Source organism: Prinia subflava, chromosome 9, assembly GCF_021018805.1.
Source record: "Prinia subflava isolate CZ2003 ecotype Zambia chromosome 9, Cam_Psub_1.2, whole genome shotgun sequence".
NCBI lineage: Eukaryota > Metazoa > Chordata > Aves > Passeriformes > Cisticolidae > Prinia > Prinia subflava.
In genome coordinates, this window is record NC_086255.1 from 9,822,454 (window position 1) to 9,841,555 (window position 19,102).

Sequence of the window (19,102 nt, forward strand, 5' to 3'; positions counted from 1 at the left end):
ACTGCTGTGATTTATCTTCTTCAAAGATTTGCCTCGTAAAATAAAAGAAGTTTAGATGAAGGAGGTACCATGTCTCTAGAATAACAAATTATTATTAAATATTAAACCACTAAATTATCATGGAATGTTATGCAGATAAATCCTCAGATATTTTGAAAAACCACAACTCTTTACAATGAAGAAAGAGAGGATCAGTTATTTCTGAGGTAGCATGTCAAAACAAATATGCAGGAGCAGAAGAGGAAGGAAATGCAATGGAGAAGGAAAAAAGCTTTTAAATTGGGCTATGTATAAGAAAACAAAAATTACTCACTTCTCACAACATAACTATGCTGAGATTTTCAGTTATATAAATTTAGGCTTCAAATCCAGAGTCAGACTTGCATTCGTATCACAACAGAGTCACTCAGCTAACTGAAGCAGACACACTGAACTCTACAACTGAAGAACTTACACCTTTGCCTATTAAAAACAGACACGGTCTTCCTTTTTTTTTTTTTTTTATTAACACTTTGCTCTTCTTAGAAATATTGCCAGTTTTAAAATGGCATAGTATAGGTGTTATAACACAAAAAACTAAATTGTCTTTTTGGACAATAACCAACCTGCAACCTGAAAACAAAAGTCACCTTCTGTGACAGCCTGGTTCATTTTAAGTTTAAAACTCATTTTATCACTTTGTGGAACTTCCCAAGAGTAAAGTTGAAGCCTATCTCATGAACTGTGGTCATGAGAAAAGCCACTGCTAAAGTACTATGATGTTTGAAAACTGAACACTGGTTTTAGTGTGAAAGATTGAGAAATAATCCCCATTGCACAAGTATTCCTGGAACTCTTGAAGCCTGAAAGTTACTTATTTGTGAAAGGCTTATGAACATTGAATGCACTAACCAAACTGGTATTTTGTAACTCACTTCAAGAAGTTCTGACCACAGTGGTTGCTACAATGATCTCATATTATTATGTATTTAAAACGAAGGGAATTTAAATGAAAATTGCAACCCAATTGTGTATCTCACCACTGATTAACCAGCACGTTGTCTCTTAAGCCACTATTAATAAGCAAAGAGTAGGTCTTTGTCATCCTAGCAGATGAGAGCACTTTTCCATTAAAGAGTCACTTGCCCATAAATCAGAGCTTATCAAAAGCAGCATTTGATGTGCGTAAGCAGAGGAGTAAGAGAGGAACTGGCGGAGCGAGCAGCCGGCAGAGTGAGCACGCACAGCGCGCTATACGTTGGACCAAATGTGCGCATCACAGACATTCAGCACAGCTAATGACATCTTTTCTTGCCAGGCTCAAGATCCCATTAACTGGTGAATCACTCTGCCATCTGCAAAAAGCCAGTCCTTCCTCCTCCATCCCCTCACTCAGGACAAGCACAGGGGAAGCTTGAAAACAACTTTCAGCTCTCTTTAATTGTCCTTGTGAGCAGTTTCAGAGTCTCCCTCGGTGATGTAACAGGTGATAGCTCCACCTCTCTCAATGGACTTTATTACAGAGCAATGTAACATGCAGAGACCAACAGGTTTCCAAGCTGCACATACAACAGCATTCAAAATGTCAACCAAAACTGACACCTTTGATGCAGCTGCACAGACAAGTAGATTGTTTTGTGTTTACTACCATAAAGCAAAGCACATTCATTACAGAGCCAGGATTGAAGGAATACAAAATACTACAAGTTGGGAGACTAAATGATAAAATAGAATCTAGCTCCCTGCTAAGCCTCTAGCCATCTTGCAGTTTCCAGAGATCCCAGGAGTCTCCTGGCAGGTCAGACAAAGGCTTTACGTGGTGCCTTGGTGCTCAGATGTCACACAAACACCCGGACAGAACTCAAAGAAGGAACTCACATCACCTGCCTATCTTGAGCTGCCAGTTGATAACCACATGCAAGGAACTGCTTCTCTTCCTTGTTCCAAGGAAGCCAATTAGTCACTCATTGGGATAGCCAGACCTGGGACTGTTACAGTAGAGAGTTACTGGTTCAAAAGTTACTGTGCATGTGGTTCCCCCAAAATTTCCTTTGTAGCAGTCCAGTTCCCACACAATTCCCACTGGAGCTGGCATGGCTGTTTGGACACCCACGCTGGCAACTAGACTGGATGCACTGGGTGGTTTTTGCTTCCAGATGTAAAAAAAAAGGCGTTTTTTGCTGTGCATCATTGGGAACCCGGCAGGAAAGCTGGTCAACGTGACTTCAGCAACACTGCTGTAAAAAGCAAAACCACAGACAAATGATCCACTGTGTCTAGGAAGTTGTTTGATGATTTTATTTTTTTAAAGGTAGTTTTCAAAATATTGAAAGCTGTAATTCAAACTGCATTACATAGTATCTCCTCCATCATATTTTTTTAAACACTCATCTGGCTTTCTAAAAAGATCTAAAAAAGAGTGCCAATAATGGTCTTGAAATCAGATTAGGGGAAAAAAAACCCACTGACAAACTAATTCAGTCAGTGTAACTGATTGTACAGGCATTCAGAGAGATTCTGCCAGACTTAAAAACAACAGCCCACAACACTGAAACCTGCTTCCTGCCCACACCTGGTCAAGAACAAGCGCAGAGGGAGCCACGCCAAACACCCTCCCACCCTAATCTACTATTCACATTCAGGCTCCAATTTCTATGATATAGGGGTCAGACTGGATGACTTTGAAAGATCTCTTTCAACCTGAGCTGTTCAATTCTAAGAGAAGAGCAACTTCGTGCTTAACACCTTTTTTTTCTAGCCATTTCCATGAAGTCCCATATTTAAATAAACTAGACTTGAAACAGAAGAAGGTGTAGTTCTCCCACTTCCAATGGCTTCATGCTGAACTAAACACAACACTCTTAAAATTGCTGTGAGCTGCCTTGTGAACCTGAAGGAGATCTATCTCAAGAATTACATTTGCAGATCTTGTGTTTTTGGGACTTTGTTTTTCTGTATACAGACAGCAACAAACTTAGAAGCTGCAGATACTGTTCAGCTAATGTGGAAATGCCCATGTTTCATTATGGCATGAAGCATCTAATTTTTTCACTTTGTATTGTAAAGAATGCATCCCTGGGGTTTTTGTTTTGGCTTTAAACAGAGCATCATTAAGTGATGTGCCAAGAAACCTGATTAAGACACTATTCTAACTTGTAAGTTTTTATAAAACAGGCTTCATTTGACAGCTTTAAGCAGATAACATATGAGCTTTTTTAAAAGAACATTTTAAAATCAAAGAGGTAAACCAATTCTATCCTGCAAGAAGAAAAATTATCCATTTGTTAGACTAGTTTGACACGTATTCCATCAACAAAAGAATGCAGATTGTCACAACTGTTTTAAGCGGTGATCAGGAGTGAGTTATTCAGATGTACTATCCCTTCCTCGATAAGAATTATGCAAGTTGTTTTACTACCACTAAGTATGATGGCATTGCACTGAAAGTCTCCTGATGGTTCCCCAACACCTGCAGCAGCTGGAAGCAGCAATTTTGCACCTTCCAAAAGAAAGATCCTGAGCATAGGCAGCACTGGGCTACTGTGGGCTATGCTCAGAGAAAAATGACATACTAAAACTTTACTGAACTCTCCAGGAACCTAGGGGTTCCTGGGGTTTTTTTGGGGGGGTTTCCTTCTTCTTTCTGTTTCCTTATTCTAAGATTCCACAAATAATCCATGAATAACTTTGTGGTTTAAGTTCCCTTTCTTGGCAATGCTTCCTGTGTTTCATGGAAAGTGCTGTCAGCAGCAGCTGCTCAGGCAGTTTAGATGATGCTGTTTGTGCTCTGTGATGGGATGAGCACCTCAGCACTGCATTGCATGGCAGTCACCTCTGAGGAAGCCTCTGTGCCTCTGGTGTGCCATGGACATCACCACCTCACAGGATTTCCCTTTTCTTCCCCTGCCACATCCTCTGGTACCTTCAGCTTGGATGCTGGCTCTTTTCATTTCCAGACAGTCCTCACTGTGGCCATAGTGGCAGATGGACAAATCTGGGAGAGGGAACAGACATCTCACTGGTCTCTCTGAATGTCAGTGCCTCTCTCAAATCACTATTTTATTTCCTGCACAGCAGCTCAGGTAATGCCTCAGTATTAGACTCACAGGATGCCAGAACTACAGAGGCGGAAAAGGATATGGGTAGCTGGAGGAAGTGTTAATATGACATGTTTAAAGCAGGTCTTTCTGTCATCTTGCATCAGGCAGCTGTCAGTAACCCAACAAGATTTATAATTTAAAAAGAAAAAAAAATGAAAACATGCTTTTTTGGTAAAAAAATCTGTTAGAGTCACCACACAGAGCAAACAACTTTCTGTGCAAGTGTATGTGGTGACTCTCCCTCTGGGCAAAGTTTTATTTTTCTCTTCACGATTTATCCACCACTCAAACCTCCACATCCACCCCAGCTTTCAGCTGCTGCCAGTTCACAAAGTGTTCTGTGACATGATTTTCCCAAAGTATTTTGTGACATGACTGTCACCGAGGCATCTCATGAGGCTTTATAATGCCAACTGAACTTTCCACTCTGACCAACCCTCTCCCCAGTAAACTTCATACAGGGAAAGAAATTTAAAGAAACAAAAGAGGAGTCAGTCACCTAACCTCACATTTGCAATGCGTGGCTGCAGCCTGAGCTGAATCAGAGTCGTTTGAAATTGAGTCATTTTGTCTAGTTTGCTCTAATGTGATAAGCTTGATGGGGTAGAAATTCTATATATTATTACACAGAATTATTTCAAACATGGAGCTAAGATAAAAGCAGAGTCCAGGGAGGGCTAATCTGTGCCTGTCAGCCCACACTTTAATCACATGCCGATTACTTTGTTAGTCATCTCTTCATCTATGCTCTCAACCCACTCCTGCTCCTCCTGCAGTAAACTTTAATTAACCAAAGAAACACTGGAGTTACTCACTGAGAATAGAGAAAGAGAAAAATTGAGAAGCTGAATGCTAAACGCCTCTCATCACAAGTGAGAGTGAATGAGTTTGGAGGTAGTGGAAAAGACAGCTCTTTAAACCCAAGCAGCAGGAATTCCTGTCTGTAAGCAAACATTTTGAAACAATCCAAAAGGAAGACTTCTGTACCATTGCACTATTATGTTTCTTTCCCTGGCATATGTTTAGGGTTAGCAGCTGGTCTTTTACAATGCATTAAACTGAGTAAAAGGCAAATAGAACAACACATGGATCACCTGTGTAGAGAGTTCACTAAAACCACTGCTCTTCATCTGCTATGGATTATCCTCACTCTGATGGGACAACTTAGCTGGAAGTCAAAAACAAGCAAGTCACACAATCACAATGTTTGTACTTTGGGCTGAGCCATCAGTTCTTTCTAATTTTAGAGAGCGAGCACCACCCTTACGTGGTAGGTAATCGTGCTGATTACCACAACAGTAACAGCATCTGTCATGCCACCAACAAGCAACATCTGAGGTGTTGGGTTTTTGTTGTGCTCTTATGGATAATAATTAACCATGGATGGAAAGGAAACCACCACAATAAAGGATGATCCCACTGTAGAACAACTTGAACAAGTTCTCATGCCTTGCTGAAGAGAATCCATGATAGAACTAAGGTGTTCTCCTCCTGGATCAGCATCCTTGCACCAGCACTGCACTTTCCCCACCACATCAAAGCAGGCAGCATGAGATCTGGAAGGTGATTAGTTATTCACTTGCAAACATTTCCATATCAGCTCCAGAGTGCCAAGAACCTATTACATGACCTTAGCTACCAGGTGGCATATTGCAGACACAAAACAGGCTGCTGGCTTTCCAACAGCAGCCGGTCCTGTGAGTCACAGGGAAGAGCTGTGCTTTGGACAAAAGCTGCCTATTAGCCTTGCATGCTCATGAGGGATTCTGAGCAGCATCCTGCACCCAGCATGCACCTGGCGCATTTGCATAATTTGCAGTATTAGAGTAGAAAGAGGATTATGAAAACAATGACTGAGGCAATATTCAGTTCCAAATGGATGTGCTGCTACTACCCTACCGTAGCAGTCTGCTGACAGAATGGGCTTTAGATAGATTTGTCACATCTTTTGCCTTTGGTGTCCCTTCATTCTTCTCTTAACCTCTCTATTACTCCTTTAATGACTCTCCCAGCTTCTCTTTCCTCCCACTTTTCACCATGATCTAATCAGACACTGCACCACTCTCTCCCTCTCTCCCACTCATGATGACACCTCTCTTCATGCCAGTGTCTCTGCTTCAGCCACAACAAACCATGGTCAACTACACCAGGATCCTCCTTCTGACAGCAAGTACTGACTGGCACATACATGAAAAGACAGTAAGAATCAGCCTCTTCTTCCTCCATTTGTGGAGCCATCCCACTTCTGCCCCTCACCTTGTTGTCAGTCAGCCACTGCTCTCATGCCTGATCATGTGAGGATATAAAAGATCCTAATAATTACGTTTGAGAGGAAAAGGAGCAAAGCTTTACAAGAGCTCACCATCTGGGCAGTACTTGGTATAGAGCTGTCACTTAGTGCCAAATTCACATGCCAAGTCAGATCTATCATTACAGAGATGCCTGTGCACATGGACTACATTCTCAGCTGAAGCAGTACAAATCTCAAAGAATGAATCTCTGTTTTCACACATTTTCATCTCAGGCAATGCTGTAGAAGCATTTCTAGTATAGTAGAAATGTTCTTGATCTAGCATTTCAAGATGCTATAGCTACATCCCAAACAGCAAAACAAGCTGTAGTTTACTCTTGTAAACCAAGAGTAATGAGGTACTGCTTGTCCCAGGCAGGCTGCAAAGGACATAAAGAATCTTTCTCTGTTGCCTTAAACAATCTCAATTTTGCTGCAGCAAACTGCCATCTCCCTTCCCTAATCAACCCCTCAAAGTGGCCAGTGCACTTGGCCACCTCTGTGTTTCACAGTCTAGGAAACAGAATGCCTGTTGTGCTGGCACAGGAAGCAGGCGCAGGCAGCCACGCACAAACTTGCTGACCTGGCACAGCACTCAGCTGTAACACACAACTGCCTTCCCAGGCAACTCATTGTTAGCATTTAATTGTGAACGCTGTAGGAAAGGCCAAGGGATTAGGATGGAGGTTATGGGAAGCAAAGCATGATCTGGAATGCTGTTCTGCAGTCTAGAGAGCAGTGGGGTTAAGGCAGCAGAGGCTGCCTGGCTAAATGGGGATGGCTGGAAGTAGCACCATGCAACAGCCTGTCTCCAAGCACAAGTAAGACAGGATCGCCACAGAAATCAGTTTTCACACCTACTTTCACAGCCACTATAAAAAGTATATAAATCACATCAGTAATATATCATGTAAGGATTGCATGATTGGATTCAGGGGCGGAGGTAGCAAAGGGAAAATTCATCTTGCTCATCACAGTCCTGTTCCTTCCATCTCTGAAGGATCCTTAAGTCTCTTACAAAACCCAGTTTCTACCAGGAGCTGTAACTTACCACATCACCCAGCTGAAACCCTGCTTAGGATATTAAAAAGCAAAAATACATGCTTCTCAACAGAACTCTCCAGATTATCTAGTTGATTTTTAGAAATTAACAATAATAATGCTAAAACATCCAGCAGCCTAATTATCAGTCACTTCTCATTTATATTCCCATTAAATTCACAGCTGCTTTGCAAAGAGACAGGCTGCTGTATGAAGACTGCCTTGTATGCTCTCACCCAAGCTGCTTCCATTTATTCCATTGAGAATGACGACACAAATAACTCAAATGCCTGCCTGGTATTTGGCAGGTGCCATTGGTGTATGACACACTATTCAAAAAGCAAACAGCAAGAATGACATGATGTTCTAAAGTGAAAAACCAGGGTATTTTATTCCTCTCATGGTTATAAAACTGTTAATTTTCAGGTATCCGCTGACCTTTTCACCATCCAAAGGAATTTTACTGTGAGATAAATCTGCCAGCTTACCTGTCCTGTGATGAACCATTGCTGAAGTGGGGAGCTGTGAACACTCCAGCTACTGTTGAGGGGTGGAAGGGGAAGAACTGACAAGCAAGGTGTCTGTGGGACTGGCACACTGCAGACAGGACCCCGAGGTGTCACCCTGCCATCTTCCAAAACTCACCCAGCTGGGTTCCTTGGCAGAAACACCACAAAAAGAAGAAAGGACCTGCAATTGCGTTTTCTTGGCTTTGAAACATGCTAAGTTGATTGAACACGAGTCAGCTTTGTGCAGTGAGATATTTCAGCATCTCTAAAATATATTTGCAGGTGTATTTCTAATTTGCAAGGACATTCTTATGCCAAGTACCATGTGGGTGCTTACCTGATGACACAAATCTACAGCACAAACAAGTCTGTACCATCTCAGCTAAGAAATGAAGTAATTTTGCCAGACAGAACTGGGCTGGTATCAGGCAAGATGCTATAAGGAAAAACAGAGAGGTGTTTTATACCTATGGATTACACAGAGCCTTGGTATAACTCAGTACTTTAGCTTTGGAATGATTTGTTGCCTGTAAGGTGGTCTGTCAAAACTGATACAGTTTTTACATACAAATTCCTGCTTACTGAGATGCAGGCTGGGATTCTCTCATCTGTTTCACATTTAGCAAAAGGCTCCCACTGTAAAATTTTACCTACTGCATATTCCAGATGGAATAATCCAGATGACCTAAGGACAAATAGTCCAAGTAATGAACAGACACCCTGAGATGTTTTGTTTTCCAGAATCAACTAATCATACCCTACCCAATAGCTTGATTCAGTGTTTCCAACAAAAGTGAGAAGCACAACTGAGAAGCACGAGTGAGATATTTTCAAGTAATTACATTTTCACAGCAAGCAATTTTATCACCATATAAAATGAAGTTGTTTCTATCCACTCACACTACCCATAACTAAAAAAACAGGAAAAATACAGAACATGTGAAATACTGTTTTTATAGCAGCACTCAAAGGTCAAACACAGCCTTGGTACTCAGTTGATATTTGCCATTCCTGATTTCAAGCAGCAAGAAAATGGGTTATTTGGGACATATTTGGTTTAAAGGTTCTCTTAAAAAGACTCTTCAAAGCCAGCCATATGATAGCAAACAAAACATATATCTAAAACATTGAAAATGCTCCATTTCTGAAGACATTGATTGTATTCAAGAATAAAAGTTTGTCATGAAAGAATGAGTATGGAAAAATGATGCTGGACTCCAGCAGAATACAAATACAGAAAACCTGTTTGGCAGTATCAGTTGACACGAGAGGTGACAATGCCACACTTCAAGGTTTTAAGAGTTCTAAAAAAAGCATCCTTAATACAATCAAGGCTGCTGCACTGGCAGCAATACTCCCAGTATGTTTATCTGGAGCAGAGGTTGCTACATTTTGTGCACAAAGGTCTTGGGGCAGGTGCAGTTTATAAACACCAAAACAAACCCCAAGTGCAAGATGCAGGCTTAAACAATAATTTGCAGTAAATGCTACAACTGAGCTAAAATGAGAAAGAAAATTTGTACTTTTGATATGAGGGGTTGACTTAGCCAAAAAGTCAACAAAACCACAATGAAATATAGGAAAGTATAATAAGCCTAACAGCTTTGCAGGTATTTGTGATAGGGCCTGCATGCCTTGGTTCCTGTTCTAGAGTAAATCAGATGTCAAGTTTGGATTCAGCCTAGAGTTTTGCAAGGGTTTTTTTGTGGGGTATCCAAACTATGAATAATATACTTATTTTAAGCTCTGTTTCCAAGTCCAACAAAAACCCCTGTGAGTTTAACAGTCCCTTCTAACTACCTTCAGCCAACATACACAGGTTACCAATAATATAAACATGATGAATTACATCTGGTTTCATCACCATGCAGTTCATAAACCACAAAGCAGACCAAAAACACGTTTTCACAAAACAGTTTGGAGTCAATCAGGTTCCAGAGTTTTAAGATTTTGGACTTGGAAATCAGGAGCCAAACACATGTGAATTTAAGGCAGTGTGTTTACTATCAATGATGTTTCCTCTCTTGCACGGCTATAAACATTTGGGCGGCTTATTTTTGAAGGGGTAAGGAATGGGCGATGAAATTAGGTTTAATGATTCTGTTTGCTACAAGAAAACAAGATATTTTTATTTACAGGCTTATAGCTGAGTGCTCTGGGAGCTCTCCTGATAAATGCTTCACCAGCTGAGTCACAGTGCGCACAGGATTAGTCACGGCTGAGGAAGTGTCCCAAGGTTTCATTTACAGCCGCACATTTACCTGATGTATATTAATTTCTCCTGTGAGCAGCAGCTCTCTGAAGATGTGTGCTTCAGAAGCCTTGGCTCCGTCATCGCCCCCACGTCACCACACCTCAGAGCCGAGGGCCGGAGCGCCAGCACGCACAGGGGAAGGGATGTCTGCTGGTTGTACAGGGAAGGGAGCGGAGGGCTCCCAGCCCTACCTCAGCATATGTTCTGTGGGCCTCAGCCGGCAGAGCGTGCGTCACGCACACTCCACGCTATTTTGGGCGACAATGGGTAAACAAAATGACTTAGCTGAGCGGCCCAGCGCACTCCTTTCGTTACGTGCTCCAGCAGAGAAGCCTGAGCAACCAGCAGTGCTTCTGTGCCTGTGAGCTTCTGCCCATGGTGTTCTCACTCTGCACATGGGGAGCAAGGACAAGAGGTAAATAACTTTGCCCAGGGTTTAATTGCAAATCTCCGGCAGAATAAAACCCCTACCAGTACCTCAGGCATCCAGGTTTCAAGTCACCCTTTCCACGTAATCGCTAAAAATCCTCTGCCTGAAAAATCTGACTTAGCAGAGCCTGGCTCTTCCATGAGAGCTGTAAAGAACTGTCTTCATTGGATCACCAAACAGATACGAGGCATCTCTGCTACCTCTCCTCACAAGCTTGAGCAGAGTCTAAACATGGGTTCATGCATGAGTTGGTTGCACATCCTCTGGTTTGAGAGGCTCACATGAAGCAAAAGGAAGATCAGACCTGCCCACTTGAGCAACTGTATGAAACCAGAAATGCAAGATTCCTAAATGGCTAAAGAGTATAACAGCCTATGAACCCTGAGACAGTTGTGTTTCCGCACCTTACCTCCAGTTTTTACACAGATTTTGAATTCAGACATGCAGAGCCCTTGCACTGGTGCCCAGATCCTCATGCTACCTGTGTGAATGATGCTGCTTTCCAAACAGGCTGTTCACATTCTGCCCAGGGGATGTCTACACCTTGCTGCATCTCAGAGACCTGTCCCCAGCCAGGTGAACACTACAGACACCCTTGAAGTTTCTTCAAGTGGGTCTATCTTAATGAAAAAACATTGAAAAATTTTGTAAAGTAAAAATTATTAAAACTGCACCGAAAGGCTATGTTATTACAGAATTAGCATCTAAATAAACTTATAATCACTGTTTAATACATTTTTACACAAAAGCAAAGCACAATGAAGCTGCTCCATGCTGGCTTGCATTGTTTATAGTTTTGAAGACAAATATAGAGGTCAATTTGTCTAATGAAAATAAACAGCTCCACCAGACAGTTCTGTTTCTTTCGAGGTGAATATACATTTTATCTAGTTTAGCATGTCCATTGGGTATGTGCTAAACATTGGCTCAATTTTGCATTGCTTCCTGCAGCAGAACACAAATTGTTAACTCTCACCTGTAGGTTAAACCATGCCTAGTTTCCTTCCTTCTATTATTCTGTATTCTCCTTCCTTTCTTCCTGTTTCTGTCCTAAGGATACTGACATCTACTTAGGACAAAATTTTTCTCCTTGCATTTAACAATTTCTCCAATAAACAAATTAGAACTTTTCAAAAACTTCTCAAATTAACACATTTTTGTAGAAGTTTCTTTGGGCCTTGACAGAGAGTTCTTTAATACCATGTAAATGTAAATGTATTGTCTGAAAGCTTGATGAGCTCTGAAAAAGAAGTCAATCAATATCTACCAAACACTCTGTACTAAAATTACTTGTACTGTTAATATAACTGACAACAGGACTAGTCCACAGTGATTTAAAGTTTCAAAACCAATAATGTTTCCTTGCTCGGATCTATAGAGATGCCCCAAAGAGGAGGAAGATTATTTCCCAAGTGGTTTCACTGAAAAAAAAAGAGGTATTAACATAGCTGATGTAATACTTCAGCCACTTCACGCCAAAGCTCCTGACAAGATCTCCCTCAAGGTTGGCCTTAAAATGATATCAAAGCCTAATTCTGCCTAGATTTTGTTGAACTTTGATTCTTTGTTGTTTGTTTTACATATTATCCAGATTAAACTTTTAATTTGGTTTCATGGTTTGAAAAGCATTATCATCTACCAGTAGGGAGTTTCCAGTGCAGTGGGAAATGGAATTAGGAGGGATCCACTGACTTAATTGAAGATGCCACTAAAAGCTTTGCCAGCTGCAAATATCCTCCCTTCTAACTTCAGCAGTGATCCTGGGAGGAGAGTGTGGAGTAAACTGTGCCATGTGCACTCTGCTGTAGAGGAGTGTCTGACACAGAACAGACCTGCTGAGGAACATCACACCTAGGAGTGTATTTACTGCCTTTAGACCACTAACGTTATCAGTATCATTTTAGGCTATGCAAAAATTTGATATAGTAATTGTGCTGTGCCTGCCAAAGGAAACTCCTCTGCCTTCCCCACTGCTGCAATGTATATTCAAATCACCAAAGTAACTAAAAAATGGAGAAATGTACTATGAAAACTCATCCAGATATATGCCAATATTATTTTATAAGGTGACCATTCTGATTTACCAGGCAGTTACCGTCTTCATTCTATTACAATAAAATGGAGGTGGAGACCCCAAATAAATGTCCTAAATCTAGGAATACTGACACCAGGAGTTCTAGTGAAATAAGTCTGCTTGAAAATATCTCAAAAAATGAAAAAGGCAGGAGAAAAAAAGCCCTGTTTGACTTTTGCACCATGTTTTCTCTCTGAATCTTAAGATACCAGTGTCATGACTCACTCTGGAGATTTGAAATGCTCTCTGGGCAACATGACCTTCTCATACCAGCTTTGTTCCTCATGCTAGCAAAAATTGGTCATCCATGAATACTGAATGAAAAAACTTCCTTATTAGTCATCTCTGGATCTATAAAACTAATACCGGAAAATGGTGTTTAAACAAGCCCACTGCTGCTTCAGGTACGTGGCCTTCCAACATTTCAAATCTAAATAGTTTCATCAGGTGTGGGAGGAAGGATAGAAAAGAGAAAAAAAAATTAGATACATAAGTCATCTGTCTCTAGATAAAATCTATGGGTCAGCACTCCTTTCAGCAGTTTGGATCTATATTTAGGTTTTCATGTTTATATGCCTGACTGGCAAATCCCTTGGCAATTTTGAAACTAATGCTTTAAAAAAACCCCCCAAACCCACCAAGCCTTCAAACTCAGAAGGCTGAGTTCTCAGTTTCACTTTAGCTGGTTAGCTATCCATCCTTATGTATGCTGTAAAGCACTGTGACTTCTCATACTCAAGTAAAACTACAGACCAAATTCTCCTTCTGAACACAGGAAGAACAGGTATTTATCCACACATGGTCTTGCCTGCACCTCTCCTGAAATAGTTCAGGACGTTCCTGACTGTGCATGAAACTGAAAACTCAGAGCAAAGCACATGCATCTCAATAATTCAAGTTACAGGCACATTGCCTCATTCAAAAGATAGTGCAATAGTATCAAGTCATACCCATTATAGTGGTCAGTGACAAAAAATGTCACCTTGTTCCCACGGACATTAGTTGCTTTTTTGTTTAAACTCTCTCTGCTGGTAACAGGCTCAAATTCCATTGAGCAGCATGTTGCACCCTCTCACCAAATTATGTGAGTAGGATTAACCAAGATGAGGACAAACATCCCCATAACTGCAGGGGACCTAATCAGAATCCATCATCTATCTCTGAGTCAACAAAGTACTGAGCTAAGTGCTCCTGCAGACCTAAAACTTTGGAAAGACTTCAGAGCTATAACTACACCGAAGAACTGAAACCTTCTTACATAGGAAGCATAGCACAAGCAATTAAAATCCTCATGGAAATCCTCATTCCAGCATATGAAACAGTACAACGTATTAACTACACCTTTTCCTCTTTGTAACTAAAAGATGTAGCTAGCACTGCACTTAGGCAGTGCAAGATGAAACGTGAAAGAAAAATTAAAAAAAAAGATCCAATCAAACACCTCCCACAGATTTTTAGCCAATACACAGTGAGTAAAACTTATCCCAGAGCCCAAACATGGTGTTGACATCTCTGTGTGAACAAGAATCCTGTTATATCTCGAAATTGCCTATATGTTACTATACCCTTGGCAACCTGTTATCCTGGTTTCCCATTAAGACGGATACCACAAAATGTTTCTATTAAGTTTAGCATTTACAGAAATATCCACCAGTAGCTCCGCTATTTTTTCTTTCAAATTACATATAAGTAGGAACATTGATAAAAATAGTTCTAAATGCCCATCTGATATGCTCTTATTTTATTAGGAGTCTCTGCAAAGTGCCATTTGCTGGCCAAGGATCCAGTCTGACTTCATCTGTAGACAGCTGCAATGACATGCAAGACAATTTCTCTAAGAGACATTTCAGTTTCATTTTCAGAGGAAACATCTTTAGAAGGATTTCCAATTTCTCTAAGTGTTGGATCAGCTGTAGGATGTAAGACAACACTCTCTGATTACCAAACACTCTGATTACCAGGAACAGGATGCTAAACCACATGAAAGCAGTCTCGCTGCTCAAGTAGTGACTAACATGATGTAGAAGGAATGTTTAGCAAGTTCATTCATGCAACAGGATGGGTGAATGCCATCTCTCACCGCTACGTGCACACTTCAGAAATTCTCTCACTTCAGGAAAATGTGTCTGAAAGTCTGCCAGTAGAATGAAGGATGGAAAAGTTTGGAACAGTGATGCACATATTTTATATTTTATGTAAATTGTACATGTTGTTTATATTCGTAAAAGAAATACATTGATGCATGTGAATTCTACAGCTACTATGGCATAGTTAACCTTTTTAAAGGGTCATGTACACTACAGTTAGCAAAAATAAACTTATCACAGTTTAGAAACAAAAATGTTAACTGCTGGAAACTTCTAGGTTCACAGGATGGAAGTACAATGTGGCATGATCAAGTCAGACTACAACAGTCCTTGAAACTGCTCTGATGCCAATTAATCACAATCTCTTCCCGTAGTGTTTCTGCATCAGTAGAACTCACTATTTGCCATGGACTCCTTGAATTCTATTTTAAAAAGAGAATTCATTTTCTCACTGGATATGATTTGATATTCATCAGTACTATGTGGCAGCATTTTTGAAGTGTTCATTTTTACAACATAAGGTATCTGTACTGCTCCTTGCTCTAAAGGAGGGCAAAGAAACAAGAGGCACTGAGGTCCAAAGGTGTCCACGTGACTACTTAAAATGTTGATGTTGTTAACTTCAGAAGAGGCAGAAAATAATCAAAACCCTCTTTAAAAATAAGTAATACTGTTTTGAATCTCTTCCTATTTTTGACTGCCCCCAAAACTACTCATCTTGCCTCAGTAACACTGATCAGGAGTGGTAACTCTTCCAAGCCAAAATGCTATGAACTTTCAAAACCTAGGAATGTATGACAGTTCCTAAAAGCAATCTAATCATGCTGTGGTAGCAAAGTTACCCCCAGATGAATCAGAGCTTTTGTGGTCAGTTCTCAACTACAAGTCCCATGGGGCAATTAGCTCTAAGTTTACACTCTGAGCTTTTATTCCATACACAGATTTACATCACTCACAATATGTAGATATTCCTACACAGGAGAATAAACCCAGTTCTTTACAGGGCTATTCAGTAGCCCTCTTGCAAGGCTCTCTTCCTCTTCTTTCAGCAAACGTTCCTTTAAAATTCAGCAAACAGCAATGCAGGACCCACAAACATCTGCCTATTTTTAACTGCACATTCTTGGTTACTGTAAATCCTGTGTTCTGAGCAGTGCTCACACCAGGCCTGTGCAGCTCCTGTGGGGGTGGACCACCAAAGACTGACTGCTGGCGTGGAGCTGCAGCTGTGGGACACAGCAAAGCAGCTCACCAGCACCCAGAGGCCACACAGCTCGTGGTGGGTGGCTGCTGACCAGCTGCCACGAACCCCAGCTAGTGCATGGCACACAGCTGGCAGCAACCCAGTCCTGGGGAAAACACACACAGTCATCAGTGCTCTCAGCTGCACCTCACATCCCCTTCCCTCTCTTTTCACGTGCTCATTACAAGCTGCCCTCTCCCTGTGCACACAATACTCTCCTGTATGTCTACTCTCACTGTGCAGGATTTGGGTCTCCTCCCCTCCACAGCAGCCCCACAACCCATCACAGCAGTCCATCTTGTTCCTTACTTCCCAGGGCCCTCCCCGCACACAAACCAAAATACCCCCACGCTATTCCCATATTAACCTCAAGTTCCTGCTTCCCAAACCTCCCACACTGCTGCCTTGCTGCTTCAGCTCCTCTCCTAATCCTCCCAGGCTCCCCTACCCTCTGCAATGGTCCTTGCTCCCTACTTTCCAAACTAAAACTTCCCTTATCTTCTCAACATTCCTGCCACTCAGACACCTTCTGGACGTAAGGAGTCACAATTCCTGGCACCCCAAGAAGAAGAACCAGCACATCCAGCTGCCTTCTCCTGCAGTGGCCAGGCCTGCAGGGCTGACGCTCCCTGACGCAGATGGCAGAGCCCTCAGAGAGAGACACGGAATATTGCTCCCAACAGAAGGCTCTCACGAAGCTGCAGATCCCATCTGACAGTCTGTGCTGTGTGGGCCTGACCAAAGCCCAGCAAACGGACCTGCTGCTTGTGCCAGTACAGTAAATGATCACGCTGGCAGGCTGTCATTTCCCACAGAAGCAGGCATTCTCACAAGCTGTCAGTTGTGATGGAATGGAAATCCAAGAGCTTCAAATCCCTCTGAAGTGCAGGGCATCATAAAGGATGCAAGTTTTCAGTCCATTCTTCCTAATTTTCTCCTTATCTCCACACTGCCCCACTCTGATCTTATTCTTTATTGAGTTCTGATTCACGTTTTCTCCTCAGCTTTAGTCACTGTGCCTTTTTCACCAACGGCACATCATTTCTACAGTAATTCAGAGGACAGAACATGTTTGAACTCCTGATTTCTTTGCTTAGCACCACAATTTGTACTGATTCCTGGGCTGCAAAGAGTCAAATTAACTTCAGGAATGCACACACTACCCAACTTCCCTTCCACACAAACTTCTGTGTAAGCAGGCATTGAAAAATCTGACAATTAGGCCAAAATCAGGAGAGTAAAACGGCAAAAAATGGAGACTTAAAAACACACAGAACTTCCCTGAGAAATGTTGAGCCCATGCTTTAAAATAAAGAGGCTCCTGAACTTCTCAACAGTGTGTGTATTTTAATCAAGCGCCTGGGCAAGCAGCATTTCTTTCTGTAACTTGGTTTTACAAGAGCTAAGTTCAGCCAGATTCAAATGGCCAGTGCAGAAAAAAACCCCAAAATCAAGCTGTACAAATAAATTTTGCAGAAGCAACAAAAACAAAATGCCTCAAAATGGGAAATAATTGCACAATTGCATAATTGCATCTATGGACACAGTTCTGCTGTGGTAATGACAAGTGGTAACCCTCTCCCCCGAAATAAAGCAAATTTTGCTTAGAGGCACAAGACAACTGAACAAAAAACCCTACACCTTCGGGAAAACAACCCTAAAAATGAAATATTGATACAATATTTTCTTAATCCAAATTAATATACCAATAATTTTCAAGATTGATATACTGCCCCACCAACAGGGCGATGCACCATGCAGGCAGCCTGCCAGAAAACCCTAAAAAATTCCAGTGTCTCCATTCTGGTGTCTCCATTCTGGCCTAGACTTGGGTTGCAAATTCTGTCATGAGGACAGACAGGTTTGTTTGCAAAAGCCATTTTTTTTTGCTTTGCTAGTGGCTAGGTCTCTGTGCTCAGCACAATATACCCATACAAAGTTGAAAAACAGGACATTAAATCGTTTTGACATAATAACATCTTCACAGCATTGGTTGCTGTTCAGCACTGAGATTTCTGATCCTTAAGTGCTTCAGGATTTAACTTTTAGGAATGCAGAATGTTGTGGATTTAAGTGTACTTATTCACTAAAGCACATCCATGTTTCAAAAGGCTGTATAGTCGCAGTTACCTTCAAAAACGACTTCCTACGTGTGTTCCCATTATCTAGCCATAAAAATCACGCAGCAGACTGTAAAAAAGAGGCAGAATTGTGGACCTGCAGCAGAGTTGCTTCCCGAGCAGCCAGTTGAACACGGCTGGCGATGCAGACGTCTGGCGCAGCACCACTGCCACCTCCTGGACAAGCCGAGCGTGGCTGCGGGACCCGCCCGCGCCTCTTCCAGCCGCGCATGGGTTTGCCTCAAAGGCAGGCAGCCCCTTCCTTCCCAGGCATGCCCTGCTACCCCCGGGGCTGCAAACCTCGCCCTCCCACCGGCTGAGCCACTGCCGGCTGCCCCGGGAGCTCCGCTCACCAAAGGCTCCGGTAACATCGATTTTACCCCGCTGTTCCGCAGGTACACTCAGGCCAGTCCCACAGCTTCCCACTGGGGATCACAGCTGAAAGCCCCCATGCTAATGGCTACAGAGTTTGGTAAAAACCAATTAAGTTGCCTTCTTTATTTTTTTTTTCCTGTTGCTAAGTTATATATATATATCGCTATAAGTAATGCTAATGTGCTAATATGTACGAATCCATCCAAGCAGCAAGCATTTAATGAGCCATAAAACATATATTTTTTAAAAGTGTCATCTGTAAGGCAGCAGGAAGATGTCTTCCTTACACTGTTTTTCCTCAATGGGGTTTAAAAGAGTTTCTCTAGTCAAACACAGAAAAAAGGTCTCTATTTTTGGGTGAAGGTAAATTCAGTTTTAAGGATGCGATTAATGAGAATTTTCAATTTGTAGGAATTAAAGATCAGTCACTTCAAGATCTGGCTTGTCTTCCTATAACATATATACCTTATAATGTTGGTACCTCTTTTTACATGTCTGCAGACCCTATAAATCTCCATACTTAACTATAAACTATGTGCTCTACTATATAACCATAAAACTACTTCAATCTTAACTCGCAACAAACCTTTTCTGGAAATA